The 13,512-nt window shown below is 41.6% G+C and overlaps 1 long non-coding RNA gene and 1 pseudogene across 1 annotated transcript in view; both read left to right on the top strand.

Moving 5' to 3' along the window:
• Positions 1–13,512, top strand: part of LOC122676911 — an 87,065-nt gene that overhangs the window by 36,147 nt on the left and 37,406 nt on the right. The gene's annotated exons all lie outside the window — the stretch shown is intronic.
• On the top strand, positions 2,543–2,908 carry LOC122676910 (annotated as a pseudogene).

Below are 13,512 nucleotides of genomic sequence, written 5' to 3'. Positions count from 1 at the left end.
GCTGTGAAAGTGCTGCACTCAATATGCCAGCAAATTTGGAAAACTCAGCAGTGGCCACAGGACTGGAAAAGGTCAGTTTTCATTCCAATCCCAAAGAAAGGCAATCCCAAAGAAAGGTCAGTTTTCATTCCAATCCCAAAGAAAGGCAATACCGAAGAATGCTCAAACTACCGTTCAGTTGCACTCATCTCACACACTAGTAAAGTAATGCTCAAAATTCTCCAAGCCAGGCTTCAGCAATACGTGAACCGTGAACTTCCAGATGTTCAAGCTGGTTTTAGAAAAGGCAGAGGAACCAGAGATCAAATGCCAACATCTGCTGGATCATTGAAAAAGCAAGAGAGTTCCAGAAAAACATCTATTTCTGCTTTATTGACTATGCCAAAGCCTTTGCCTGTGTGGATCACAATAAACTGTGGAAAATTCTGAAAGAGATGGAAATACCAAGCCACCTGACCTGCCTCTTGAGAAACATGTATGCAGGTCAGGAAGCAACAGTTAGAACTGGACATGTAACAACAGACTGGTTCCAAATAGGAAAAGAAGAATGTCAAGGCTGTATGTGTATTGTCACCCTGCTTATTTAACTTATATGCAGAGTACATCATGAGAAATGCTGGGCTGGATGAAGCACAAGCTGGAATCAAGATTGCTGGGGGAAATATCAATAACCTCAGATATGCAGATGACACCACCCTTATGGCAGAAAGTGAAGAGGAACTAAAAAGCCTCTTGATGAAAGTGAAAGAGGAGAGTGAAAAAGTTGGCTTAAAGCTCAACATTCAGAAAACTAAGATCATGGCATCTGGTCCCATCACTTCATGGCAAATAGACAGTGGAAACACTGTCAGTCAGACTTTATTTTTTTTGGGCTCCAAAATCACTACAAATCGTGATTGCAGCCATGAAATTAAAAGATGCTTACTCCTTGGAAGGAAAGTTATGACCAACCTAGATAGCATATTAAAAAGCAGAGACAAGAGAATGAATAAAAAAGAAAAGGAAAAAAAAAAAAAGCAGAGACAAAAAAAAAAAAATAGCAGAGACATTACTTTGCCAACAGAGGTCCATCTAGTCAAGGCTATGGTTTTTCCAGGGGTCATGTATGGATGTGAGAGTTGGACTGTGAAGAAAGCTGAGTGCCGAAGAATTGATGCTTTTGAACTGTGGTGTTGGAGAAGACTCTTGAGAGTCCCTTGGACTGCAAGGAGATCCAACCAGTCCATCCTAAAGGAGATCAGTCCTGGGTGTTCATTGGAAGGTCTGATGTTGAAGCTGAAACTCCAATACTTTGGCCACCTCATGCGAAGAGTTGACTCATTGGAAAAGACCCTGATGCTGGGAGGGATTGGGGGCAGGAGGAGAAGGGGACGACAGAGGATGAGATGGCTGGATGGCATCATCGACGCGATGGACATGAGTTTGAGTAAACTCCGGGAGTTGGTGATGGACAGGGAGGCCTGGCATGCTGCGGTTCATGGGGTCACAAAGAGTTGGACAAGACTGAGCAACTGAACTGAAGTGAACTGATCCTAAGTTTTCAAAGAAAGGTTACAATTGTGTCAAGCCAAAGCTCATTACCTAGGGCATGATTTATGCCAAGAGGGCAAAGCCCTGACTTGCAGGCTTTATGGAAGCTTTTCATTTTCCAGGCTTATTTTCAAGCAAGAGGATTCTTGGTTAGGACTCCTAATTATTCCCAGCACTGGGTCCCCCAACTTCTCTGAGGTTGCTGTTTAACAAAGTTCTCAGTAACTCACCCTCTTCTTTGAAAACCTAAACATGACCAGGCGTTGTGTGATGCAAATTTTGTTCTCCAATCATCTCCTTCAATCTGGAACTAATTATTATAAACCTTTTTTTTGTTTGTTTGTACATGCATGACCTGGACCTAGACAGGCCCTTGGTGTTCTGACTCAATTTCATAGGAATCTGACTCAGTTTTCACTCAAAGCATGGAGACTAGTTGCTTAACACAGCTCCCTCTAATAATAGGTTTATAATAACTTTTTTGATGTTGATTTTTTAAACTGGGTACCTTTCAAACCCCAGTGGATTGCAAAATGCCCCTTGTCCTCCTCTTCACCCTGGTCTGGGCTACCATCCACTGGGGGCCTGTCTTAGTCCTTTCAAGCTGCTGTAACAAAATCCCACAGACACGATAAAGTTTTTATAAACAACAGAAATTTATTTCTCACAGTTTTGGAGGTTTGATGTACAAGATCAGGGTGCTAGCATGGTCCGGTGAGGACTCTTGTCCAGGTTGTAGATGTCTCATTGTGTCCTCACGTGGCTAGGGATCTCTCTGGAGCCTCTTTTATAAGTTACTAGTACAATTTATGAGGATCCCCCCCATAACTGAAGCACCTCTCAAAGCCATTACCTACTAATACTACCACCTTTGGTGTTAAAATTTCAACACATGAATTTGTGGGGTTCACAGACATTCAGACCATAGCAGAGTCTGTCCTCATTGGCTATGAGCTAATTCTCCAATAAATCAATCATCCAGTCTCTTTCAAATTCCCTGCCAGTCTTCAAGATGATGCGGCAGAAAGACAAGAAGCCTGAGAAGTCAGCCTGGAGGTTTAATTTGGACCCAATTCATCCAGTAGAAGGTGGATTTTTGATTCTGGAAATTTTGAACATTTTTTTGTTAGAGAAAGTTGAAGTCAATGGAAAAACTAGAAATCTTGGGAATGTTGTTCACACTGAATGCTTCAAGAATAAAATGATTTTTCCTTAGAAACAGTTCTCCAAAAGCTATTTGAGGTATCGTACCAAGAAATATCTTAAGAAGAACAATCTTCATGGTTGACTTTATGTGGTTGTATCTGACAATGAGACTTATGAACTTTATTACTTCAAGATTAGTCAAGATGAAGGTGGATTTGAGTCTGAGGATTAGGTAAAACTGCCCCTTATAGGGCTTTGTTTAGTAATAAAACAAATGAGGCATACAAGAGGAAGAAACATCTAGAAACAGACTTTTAGTTTATTGGTGAATAAAAAACACTGTACTCTGTTTTTAAAAAATGAGTCATCCAGGAAGGCATACCTGGACTGATTTACCTGTGCTTCCTTACACCCCATAGTTCTATTGTTGCACATAACAATACTTTGAAAAATCACCAAGAGCTTTGCAAACCATACAGAAAACCCTAGACCTCATGCAAAGCCTTCTCTGTGGAGGTGAAAGAGGTAGCAACACAGCAGTGCCGCAGAAGGTCTGCTACAGCACAAAATTTAAATAAAGCCCAAAGTTTTATAGCATAATACCCCGAATGTTTGTGCTTTGATAAAACATCACTCATACCAAGAATCAGGAAAATCTCTCAATGTGAGTGAGAAAAAGCAATAATCAGATACCCATATCTAGATGGTATAGGTGTTAGAATGACTTGTCGAAGAAAGACTTTGAAGCAACCATCATAATAATGTATCAGTGAGCCATTATGAGCACACTTGAAACCAATGAAAACAGAAAGTAAAGAAATAGAAGATAAGGGGCGAATGGAGATTTTAGGACTTAAATATAAAATACAATAAGTTCAAACAAAAAGTTTAGTGGATTGGCCCAGTAGTAGAACTGTGGGAAGAATCCATGGACTTGAAAATAGAACAATAGAAATTACTCAATCTGAACAACAAAGATAAAAATAGAAAAAAATGAACATAGAATCAGGGCCTTATGGAGCTATATATAAGATCTTAGTGTTGTGGCACCAGAATCTTGGAAAGAGGGCAGAGATTAAAAAGTACTCAAAGAAATAATGACTGAAAATTTCCCTAAGTTTCCTGAAAATTTGTCCAAAAAGCATAAGCTTACAAATTCAGGAAACTGATGAACCCAAATACCATCAACCCCCAAACTCTATGCCAGGGCACATCACAGTCAAACGTTTGAAAACTAAAAGCAAAGAAAAAATTCTTGAAAGTAGCAAAAGAGAAAAGATGCATTATTTATAGGAGATAAGCAATTTGAATGACAGCAGGTTTTCTTATCAAAATCCATGGGGGCCAGAAGGAGGTGGCACATTTCTCATGTGTTAAAAGAAATGTCAACCCAGAATTCTATAACCATCAAACATATCCTTTAGGTATGATGGAGAAACCGAGACTTTCTCAGAGGGAGGAAAATGAAGAGAACTTGCCCAGGAGACCTATCTTAAAAGAATGGCTAAAGGAAACTCTAAACAGAAAGAAAATGATGAAAGAAGAAATCTTGGAACATCAGGAAGGAAGAAAGTGCAACACAAAGATTAAAAGTATAGTGACAACATATTGAGATAAAGAATACTTTGAGGAACTTCCCTGGTGGTCCAGTGGTGAAGAATCCGCCTACAATGCAGGGGATGTGGGTTCAGTCCCTGGTTGGGGAGCTAAGATCCCACACGCCACAGGACTACTCAGCCAGAGCACTCTAGAGCCTACATACCACAACTGGGGAGAAGCCCATGTGCCGCAAGGAAGATGCCAAGTGCTGCAGCTAAGACCCAACAGCAAAATAAATAATATAGAAGCAACCAAAGTGTCCACTGACAGAAAAATGGATAAAGACGATGTGGTACATTTATACAATGAAATATTACTCAGCCATTAAGAGAATGAAATCGTACCATTTGCAGCAACATGAATGGACCTAGAGATTGTCATACTGAGTGAAGGAAATCAGACAGAGAAGAAGAACTGTTGTATGACATCCCTTGTATGTGGAATCTAAAAAGAAGCAATGCAAAAAAAAAAAAAAAAAGAAGAAGCAATGCAAATGAACTTAAAAGCAGAAAGAGACTCACAGAGAACGAACTTGTGGTTGCTGGGCAAAAGGGATAGTTAGGGAATGTGGGATGAACATGTACACACTGCTATATTCAGAATGGATTGGGACCCCGTGGACTGTAGCCTACCAGGCTCCTCTCCATGGGATTCTCCAGGCAGGAATACTGTAGTGGGTTGCCATTTCCTTCTCCAGGGGATCTTCCCAACCCAGGAATCGAACCCAGGTCTCCTGCATTGCAGACAGACACTTTATCCTCTGAGCCACCAGGGAAGCAGGGTCACCAACTAGAATTAATTGTATAGCACATGGAGCTCTGCTCAATGTTATGTGGCAGCCTGGATGGGAGAGGAGTTTGGGGGAGAACGGAAACATATATGTATGGCTGAGCCCTTTTTTTGTTCACCTGAAACTATCACAACATTGTTAATCAGCAATATCCTAACACAAAATAAAAAGTAAAAAAAAAAAAGACTACTTCAAATTGCTATTATAGATGGAGAGAAGTCCCGCTAATCCATATCAGAGAATTTAAATTGTGTTTTTGTAAGTCATTACGATTTTGTTTGATACTTTCTTCCGCAGTATATCCCATTTATACTGACTGATTAAATCATAATGAATTGTTTTATTTTTTTTTTCAGCCTCCTTGCTTTTTTTTTTTAAAATTAATTAATTAATTTATTTTTTCAGTCGGTTTTGTCCTACATTGACATGAATCAGCAATAGATTTACACGTATTCCCCATCCCGATCCCCCCTCCCACCTCCCTCTCCACCCGATTCCTCTGGGTCTTCCCAGTGCACCAGGCCCGAGCACTTATCTCATGCATCCCACCTGGGCTGGTGACCTGTTTCACCATAGATAATATACATGCTGTTCTTTTGCAACATCCCACCCTCACCTTCTCCCACAGAGTTCAAAAGTCTGTTCTGTACTTCTGTGTCTCTTTTTCTGTTTTGCATGTAGGGTTGTCGTTAATACTTTTTTTTTTTTTTTTTAAAGTATTTATTTATTTGGCTGTGCCAGGCCTTTTTTTTTTTCATTTATTTTTATTTAATGAATTGTTTTAACTTTGTGATGTTAATTTTCTATTATATTTGTGTTCACTATAAAACTTTGAAAAATATTAATATGAAATTTTAAATTGTCTTTAAAAAATCAATGTAACTTACCTAACCCTATAGGAGTGAAATCATTATGACCAGCTCAATAAATGCAGAGAAAAATATTGTCCAAAAAAGTAATTAAAGGAATATTCAATTATAAAGAGAAAGTAGATCATGGGCGAATTCAATAGAATATAGACTTTAGAATCAGAAAGACCTACATTCAAATTATGATCATGTCATAAAATTTCCTGAAAATTGTTTAACTCTTCAGAGACTGTTTCTTCTTTTGTAAAATGAATTGTTTAGAAAATTAAAGGAGGCACTGTTTATCAACAAGCTGTCTAGCACATAATAGAGGCTCAATACGTAACTGTTACTGACAACATTTAGATAGGATATATATACACCCTTAAAAGTCCTGTACTAGTGGAAGACATAGTAAGAAAGGGCCTGTTTGGGAAAACATATGAATACTTATGTTATTAAGAAGTCCCCAAAGCTTAAAATCTATACTACATGAATACCTTATTCAAAGTTATACTTTGTTTTATTAATTTTTCAAAAATTATTTATAAAAATTAGTAACAAATATTTTTAATTGAAAAAGAAAATCACACAAAAATTAATAGCAAGAAATCAAGAGATGAGAGAATGAGATGAGATGGGACAAACAAGATGAGGTTATAAGCAGCCTATATGAGTGCTTTTGGAATTAGCAGCAGACACTGCTTCTCCAAACCACTCATCAGTAAAATTGTTCTGTCAACCACACTTGGGTATGACCAATGTGGGAACAATAAAAGGCACACAAAAATGATACTTTTCCTAAATGTGCTATATTATCAATCTTATGTTTAACTATGTTAAGCTTTGACATGTGCAGAATTCCATCAAAATATCTCTGTGTTATTTCATGGGAAATATGTTTAACCAAAGCTCTCTTTGGCTGATCTTGAAGGAACCATTTTCCAAGTTTGTTTGCCCAGCTGCTGCCTGGAACACGTGGGGCTGGGATGAAATCGGTGATGAGGTTGGCAGGTGATCAGCCAGCCTTGGACAGAATGTTTCAGATAATCGCCTGTATATTACTTTTTAAGCTTCTGCAGTTTTAACTTTAATAGATTTTTAATATTTTAAACATGTTTTAAAGTTCACATATTTTTAGTTTTTGCACAAAGGCTCAAGTTGGATCCACGTTTTTGTCCTGCTATTGCACTGAGAAGCTATAGGACTTGTTTTCAGTCCCATCCTCATCACTGAACAGTGGTGCCTGTGGCCAGTCTTCCTGGGCCCTGCTAACGTGGGCTCTGCAGCACAGCTCAGAAGCTGACCACATCTGGTGGTCTGACTGTGTCAGCTCTACACATTCGACTTAACACCGCTAACCTTTGAGTCACCCACAGAGACATGGCTTCCTGCTGCTTCTCGGCAGCTGGGAAGACTGAACATCATAAAGGAGCTAATCAAGGCCACATACATGCCTCTACCATTCAGGTTTTGAGTTCTTTTCTATTAACAGACAGACGGCACTGACTCTTGAAACATGCCACTAATTAAAATGCCTAGATGTGAAGAAAAAATAAATAAGCATTATGCTTAAAAGAGGCCCTCAATAGATAGAAAATGAATGAGAAGAGATAACTCATAAACAGAAAAAGAGTAGAAAGGACAAGTAAAAGGGAAAACGTTAATCTCTAAGAAGTTTTTTTCCAAGTGTGACAGCATTTAATTAATGAAAGAAAAAATTATATTTCCCCACGACTTCCCTGGTAGTCCAGTGGTTAAGACTCTGCACTTTCACTGTAGGGGCATGAGTTCGATCCGTGGGCAGGGAACTAAGATCTTGCATGTCACAGGGCCAACCACACACACACGCACACACCCACACACACAAACACACACACACACATTACATTTCCAGCCTCAGTCTGTACTCGTAGGATCTACCATTATATTGAGATTTTCTTGGGCAGTGTGTCATCTAAGATGATCTAAGAGTAATTTTTTAAAATAATAACATCTCTTAATTATTAAAAAATACTTATAAAAAAATGTTTAATGAAAATGCCCAATTCTGATGAAGCTTGGGTGAAATAGGCATTTTCATCTAGGCCTGCAGCAGCTCAAGTTGGTACAAGATAGATTCTTGTACCTTGAAAGGCCAGAATCTCATGAAAAATAATGCAGAATAGTTTTGTATTATTTTACTACTGGCACCACCTGGGAAGGACAAATTAATATGTACAGGATGACAAACTACAAAAATGTACGGGTTGGTCTTACAGCCTTTTTTGAGGTGGTCAGTTCTGAGGAGTCCAGAGAATTATCTCACCAGTTCAGCTTTTCCAACCAATCTGAGTGTCCTGTATCAAATCACTTTCTACTCAGAGCACCTAGAACATCCAGAGGGGTTTCAGTTCCTTGTGCAGAACCCTAACCAATGAATGGGTTTGATAACATAACCTGAAGGAGCAGTGTAATAGACTCAACTGGATGAAAATAGCATTACTGCTTACTACTGTGAGTTTCTCTCAGTTCATCTCAGTTCAGTCACTCAGCTGTGTGCGACACTTTGTGAACCCATGGACCACAGCACACCAGGCCTCCCTGTCCATCACCAACTCCCGGAGTTTGCCCAAACTCATGTCCATTGAGTTGGTGATGCCATCCAAACATCTCATCCTCTGTCGTCCCCTTCTCCTCCTGCCTTCAATCTTTCCCAGCATCAGGGTCTTTTCAAATGAGTCAGCTCTTTGCAACAGGTGGCCAAAGTATTGGAGTTTCAGCTTCAACATCAGTCTTTCCAGTGAACACCCAGGACTGATCTTTAGGATGGACTGGTTGGATCTTCTTGCAGTCCAAGGAACTCTCAAGAGTCTTCTCCAACACCACAGTTCAAAAGCATCAATTCTTCAGCACTCAGCTTTCTTCACAGTCCAACTCTCACATCCATACATGACCACTGCAAAAACTATAGCCTTGACTAGACGGACCTTTGTTGGCAAAGTAATGTCTCTGCTTTTTAATATGCTATCTAGGTTGGTCATAACTTTCCTTCCAAGGAGTAAGCGTCTTTTAATTTCATGGCTGCAATCACCATCTGCAGTGATTTTGGAGCCCCCCAAAATAAAGTCAGCCGCTATCTCCACTGTTTCCCCATCTATTTACCATGAAGTGGTGGGACCAGGTGCCATGATCTTAGTTTTCTGAATGTTGAGCTTTAAGCCAACTTTTTCACTCTCCTCTTTCACTTTCATCAAGAGGCTCTTTAGTTCTTCTTCAGTTTCTGCCATAAGGATGGTGTCATCTGCATATCTGAGATTATTGATATTTCCCCCAGCAATCTTGATTCCAGCTTGTGCTTCCTCCAGCCCAGCGTTTCTCATGATGTACTCTGCATGTAAGTTAAATAAGCAGGGTGACAATATACAGCCTTGACATTCTTCTTTTCCTATTTGGAACCAGTCTGTTGTTCCATGTCCAGTTCTAACTGTTGCTTCCTGACCTGCATACAGTTTTCTCAAGAGGCAGGTCAACCTAAATCCCTCTTAATACTAAAAATTTTATTTACTTCTTGTCAAACCCTTGCTGAATAGCTACAATGTTGAACTCCAATCCAAGTGTCAGGAATTAACATCTCTGCTAGAGAAAGGTGCATCTTAGGCCAGACTGGTGGTGCCTGGGACATAACCATGACCTTCCCTGCCCCACAGAATGGTGTTTGAAAGGCCCTCATATCGCTTCTCGGCCTTTTGGCTAAGATCAAGTGTGAAAGGCCCTCATGAGGAGTCCCTGGGAGAAGTTTTGTGAGGTGGGATGATACGTTTGGTCACATTAGACTCAAAGCTAACATCCATCTGGTTGACACTGTGCTGCTAAGTCTATTAATACCTACAATGGGTGATCAGCCATTTACAAATCATGTTATTGTTCTACTCTAACCACCTGTCCTAAAATATTCAGAGCTAAAAAATGAGTTTCAGTTTAAATGGTCACTAGGGCTTTAGTCTGGGCTTCCCAGGTGGCACCAGTGGTAAAGAACCTGTCTGCCAGTGCAGGAGACATAGGGATGCTGATTTGATCCCTGGGTCACTAAGATCCCCTGGAGGAGTTCATGGCAGTCCAATCCAATATTCTTGTCTGGAGAATTCCCATGGACAGAGGAGCCTGGCAGGCTACAGTCCATAGGATTGCAGAGAGTTGGACACAACTGAAGTGACTTAGCATGCACGCATACATGCAGGCCTTTAGTCCCGTTCAATAGTGAGCTCAGGTTTTATCATATTTTTGCATAGGCTAGATGTGGACCACAAATGGAAGCGTTCCAGGAGAAGCACCAAATGGCCCACCTCACACTGAAGGTGGGGGCCTAGGTGGTGCAGGAATATGTGATGGGAGGAATGTCCAGAGCCCTCCATGTGGTTAATCCTATCCCAAGCCTGACACTGACTCTGTGAGAGGCCACCTGAGGCTTGCCTGACGGCGGATTAGAGTATCTATCCTCCCAGAGGTATTTGCACCCTTATCAAGAAATATATTTCGGAGAGGCTTCCCTGGTGGCTTAGATGGTAAAGAATCTGCCAGCAATGCAGGAAACCCAGGTTCAATCCCTGGGTTGGGAAGATCCCCTGGAGAAGGAAATGACAACCCACTCCAGTATTCTTGTCCTTGGAGAATCCCAAGGACAGAGGAACCTGGCAGGCTACAGTCCATGGGGTCCTAAAGAGTCAGACACGACTGAGCTTCTAACATTTTCACATGAATAAAGAAGATGAGAATAGATTTTGTTAGAGCATTGGAGGCCTTGGCTACCTTGAGTCAAAGAGGCTTCCAAGGGAGAACCTGGGTGTTCCACACGTGAGCATTCCAGTTTTGCACAGAGCCTTCCTCACAGTTCCCCACTCATCCTCTCCTTTCCACCTACTTCCCTTTTCTCTCACCTCCTTTCCTGGCAGGTCAGTGCTCTTTGTTGACAGGAAACCTCTGCCCCTTGCTAGGAGAGCTCTCTAGAGTCCTCCCCAAATGTGCTTGTCGTATGGCAGCTGACTTCTCTGGAGCAAGGAATGACAGAGAGAGAGCATGGAGGAGCCCCCTATTCTTTTTATTTCCCAATCTCTTATACACCATAATTTCTGCTACTATTTAATGGAACTGAGTTGTGAGATTTAGCGTACAACCTAAAGGGAGGTGAGTTGGGTGCCACCTTTGAAGGAAAGAGTATCAAAAAATTTGTGAACATATTTTGCTGAAGCTGTGGGATGAGCCGTTGTCACTGCCCTTAGCAGTTCAATCCATCAGCAGGTCCTATTGCTCTCCATTTAAAATATATCTCAAACTTGAGCATGTTTTTCCATTTTCTTAATTAAGGTATGATTCATACACAGAAAAATGTGTGCTTTTGTGGGTATAGTGCTGCAAGTTTTGACAAACATATAAAGTCATATAATTAACACCACAATAAAGAGAACAGTTCTGTTAATCCAAAAATTTCCCCCATGACCCTCAATGGGAAATCCAGGAAGGTCCTGCTGGGCTTTCTGATGCTAATGGAAATAGACAGTCTGTCTTCATGGTAGCTGAATCTTCTGGAAACTCCCTGGGAAGAGGAGTTATTGATATTTTTCAGGAGGCTCTCCTTTAGGCAGATAAGATTTCTTTCTGTATCTTTTATAGCTTAAAATTTTCACTTTACCAACTGTGAGGGGCCCAGTGGCGCCACACCTCTCACCCTCCGGAAGGCTAGACTGGCTTCCTTATTTAGCATTCTATAGGCTGTGTTCTGAGAGAAAGCAGAAGCTACAAGTGTCCTGAGACTGAGGCTCTGAAATACATACTGAGACAGGAGGGAAGGGGGCAGGGTACCACCCTTAAAGAATGACACAGCTGTTGAGAAAAACTGAATATGACAAAAACCTGTTAGAACAAATTAGTCCTAAGATGGAAGAAGATTCAATGTCCAGTGGTCCTTGAGCCTCATTATAAGCTCATTGTAAGACGTTGGCATACGCTGCATGAACTTAGCCACGGGCACCATGACAGTTCCGAGGTTTATCATAAAAGGCCAAAAAGTGAGTGGTGGCCCAATTCCTGGAATTCCCTGTCTCTTCCCCAAAACAGTTGGAACAATCTTCCTACTCGTTAGCCTAAGAAGTTACCCAGCCCTTAAAAACTAACCACCCCACACGTCAGGGCCACCTTTGCCCTCTGAGATGGAACGCTTTCTGCCAGTGGAATGTGTGTCTCTCTCCATAAACCTGCTTTCACGTCACTGTGGCTCACTCTTGAAGCCAAGGACCCTCACTTGGTATCCATTCCAGGGACTCACTCAAGACCTAGGACATGACCATCCTCTTGTCCCCCATTTTCCTGCAGCATCTTTACAAAGGAAGACGAAGAAGGGAGTCCTCTCTCCTTCCCCACTTTTCCTTTGATTATAAAAATGTAGGCAAGTTAGTGAGCCCTTTTGCCTACCCGTTTCTATCCCTCACAAGTGTACTATATTAATAAATCTACTCAAATTAGCTACTAAACCACCACCACCACTTCTTACCTATCGCTTTACCTCTCACTGAATTCCTTTTGCACTGAGACATAACGAACTTGAGCTTCATTAAGTCCTGGGCCAAGTTGTGCCATTTCAATACAGTAGCCATTCTGCTATATTCTGCTGGTCAAAGCAAGACACAAGAACAGGCCAGACTCAAAGATTGGAGAAATAGACTATATTTCTGAGGGAGGAAGAGCGAAGAATCTGTGGCCATATTTAATCTTCCACAAAGAGTTTGACTAGTATACGGAGCTGTTATTGTTTATGTGCTAAGTCATGTCCAACTCTCTGCGACCCCATGGACTGTATAGCCCACCAGGCTGTCTGCCCATGGGATTCTCCAGGCAAGAAAACTGAAGTTGCCATTACCTTCTCCAGAGGGTCTTCCCGACCCAGCTATCGAACCTGTGTCTCCTGAATTGCAGGCAAATTCTTCACCACTGAGCCGCTGGGGAAGCCGGGAACATGGGGTAGGTGAAGGCAAACCGTCCGCTGCCTTACTGAGCTGGAGTCTTGAAGGAGCTGTAAACTTCCCTCCCTACACACTGCTCTGCTCGCTTTAGAAAGAAATCAGCAAAAGCCTGGTCACCCCCAGAAATGTTCACCCTAAGCTCCCAGCATCTCTCCCTTCTCTGCCTTCTCACAACCTCTCTCTGGTCTGTGGCTGAACTACAGCCAAGCCCTATGATCTTGATTTGGTTTTGTTTGTTTTTAATTTTGTTTATTTATTTTTGGCTGTGCTGGGTCTTCCTTGCTGTGCATGGGCTTTCTCTAGTTGCATAGATTAGGGGCTGTTCTCCAGTTGGGGTCTGCAGGCTTTTCATTGGGGTGGCTTCTCTTGTTGCAGAGCATTGGCTTTAGGCGAGCGGGCTTCGGTAGTTGCCGCACACAGGCTGAGTACTTGTGGTTCACCGGCTCAGTTGCCCTGAGACATGGGGGATTTTCCTGGACCAGGAAGCAAACCTGTGTTCCCTGTATTGGCAGGTGGACTCCCAACCACTGGGCCACCAGGGAAGTCCGCTCTATGATCCTGGGCGTGTCACTTTTCCTCTCTGGCCCTCACACTCAGATACCCG

This window comes from Cervus elaphus, chromosome 20 (genome assembly GCF_910594005.1).
Source record: "Cervus elaphus chromosome 20, mCerEla1.1, whole genome shotgun sequence".
NCBI lineage: Eukaryota > Metazoa > Chordata > Mammalia > Artiodactyla > Cervidae > Cervus > Cervus elaphus.
This window is presented reverse-complemented; position numbering and strand designations above follow the sequence as displayed.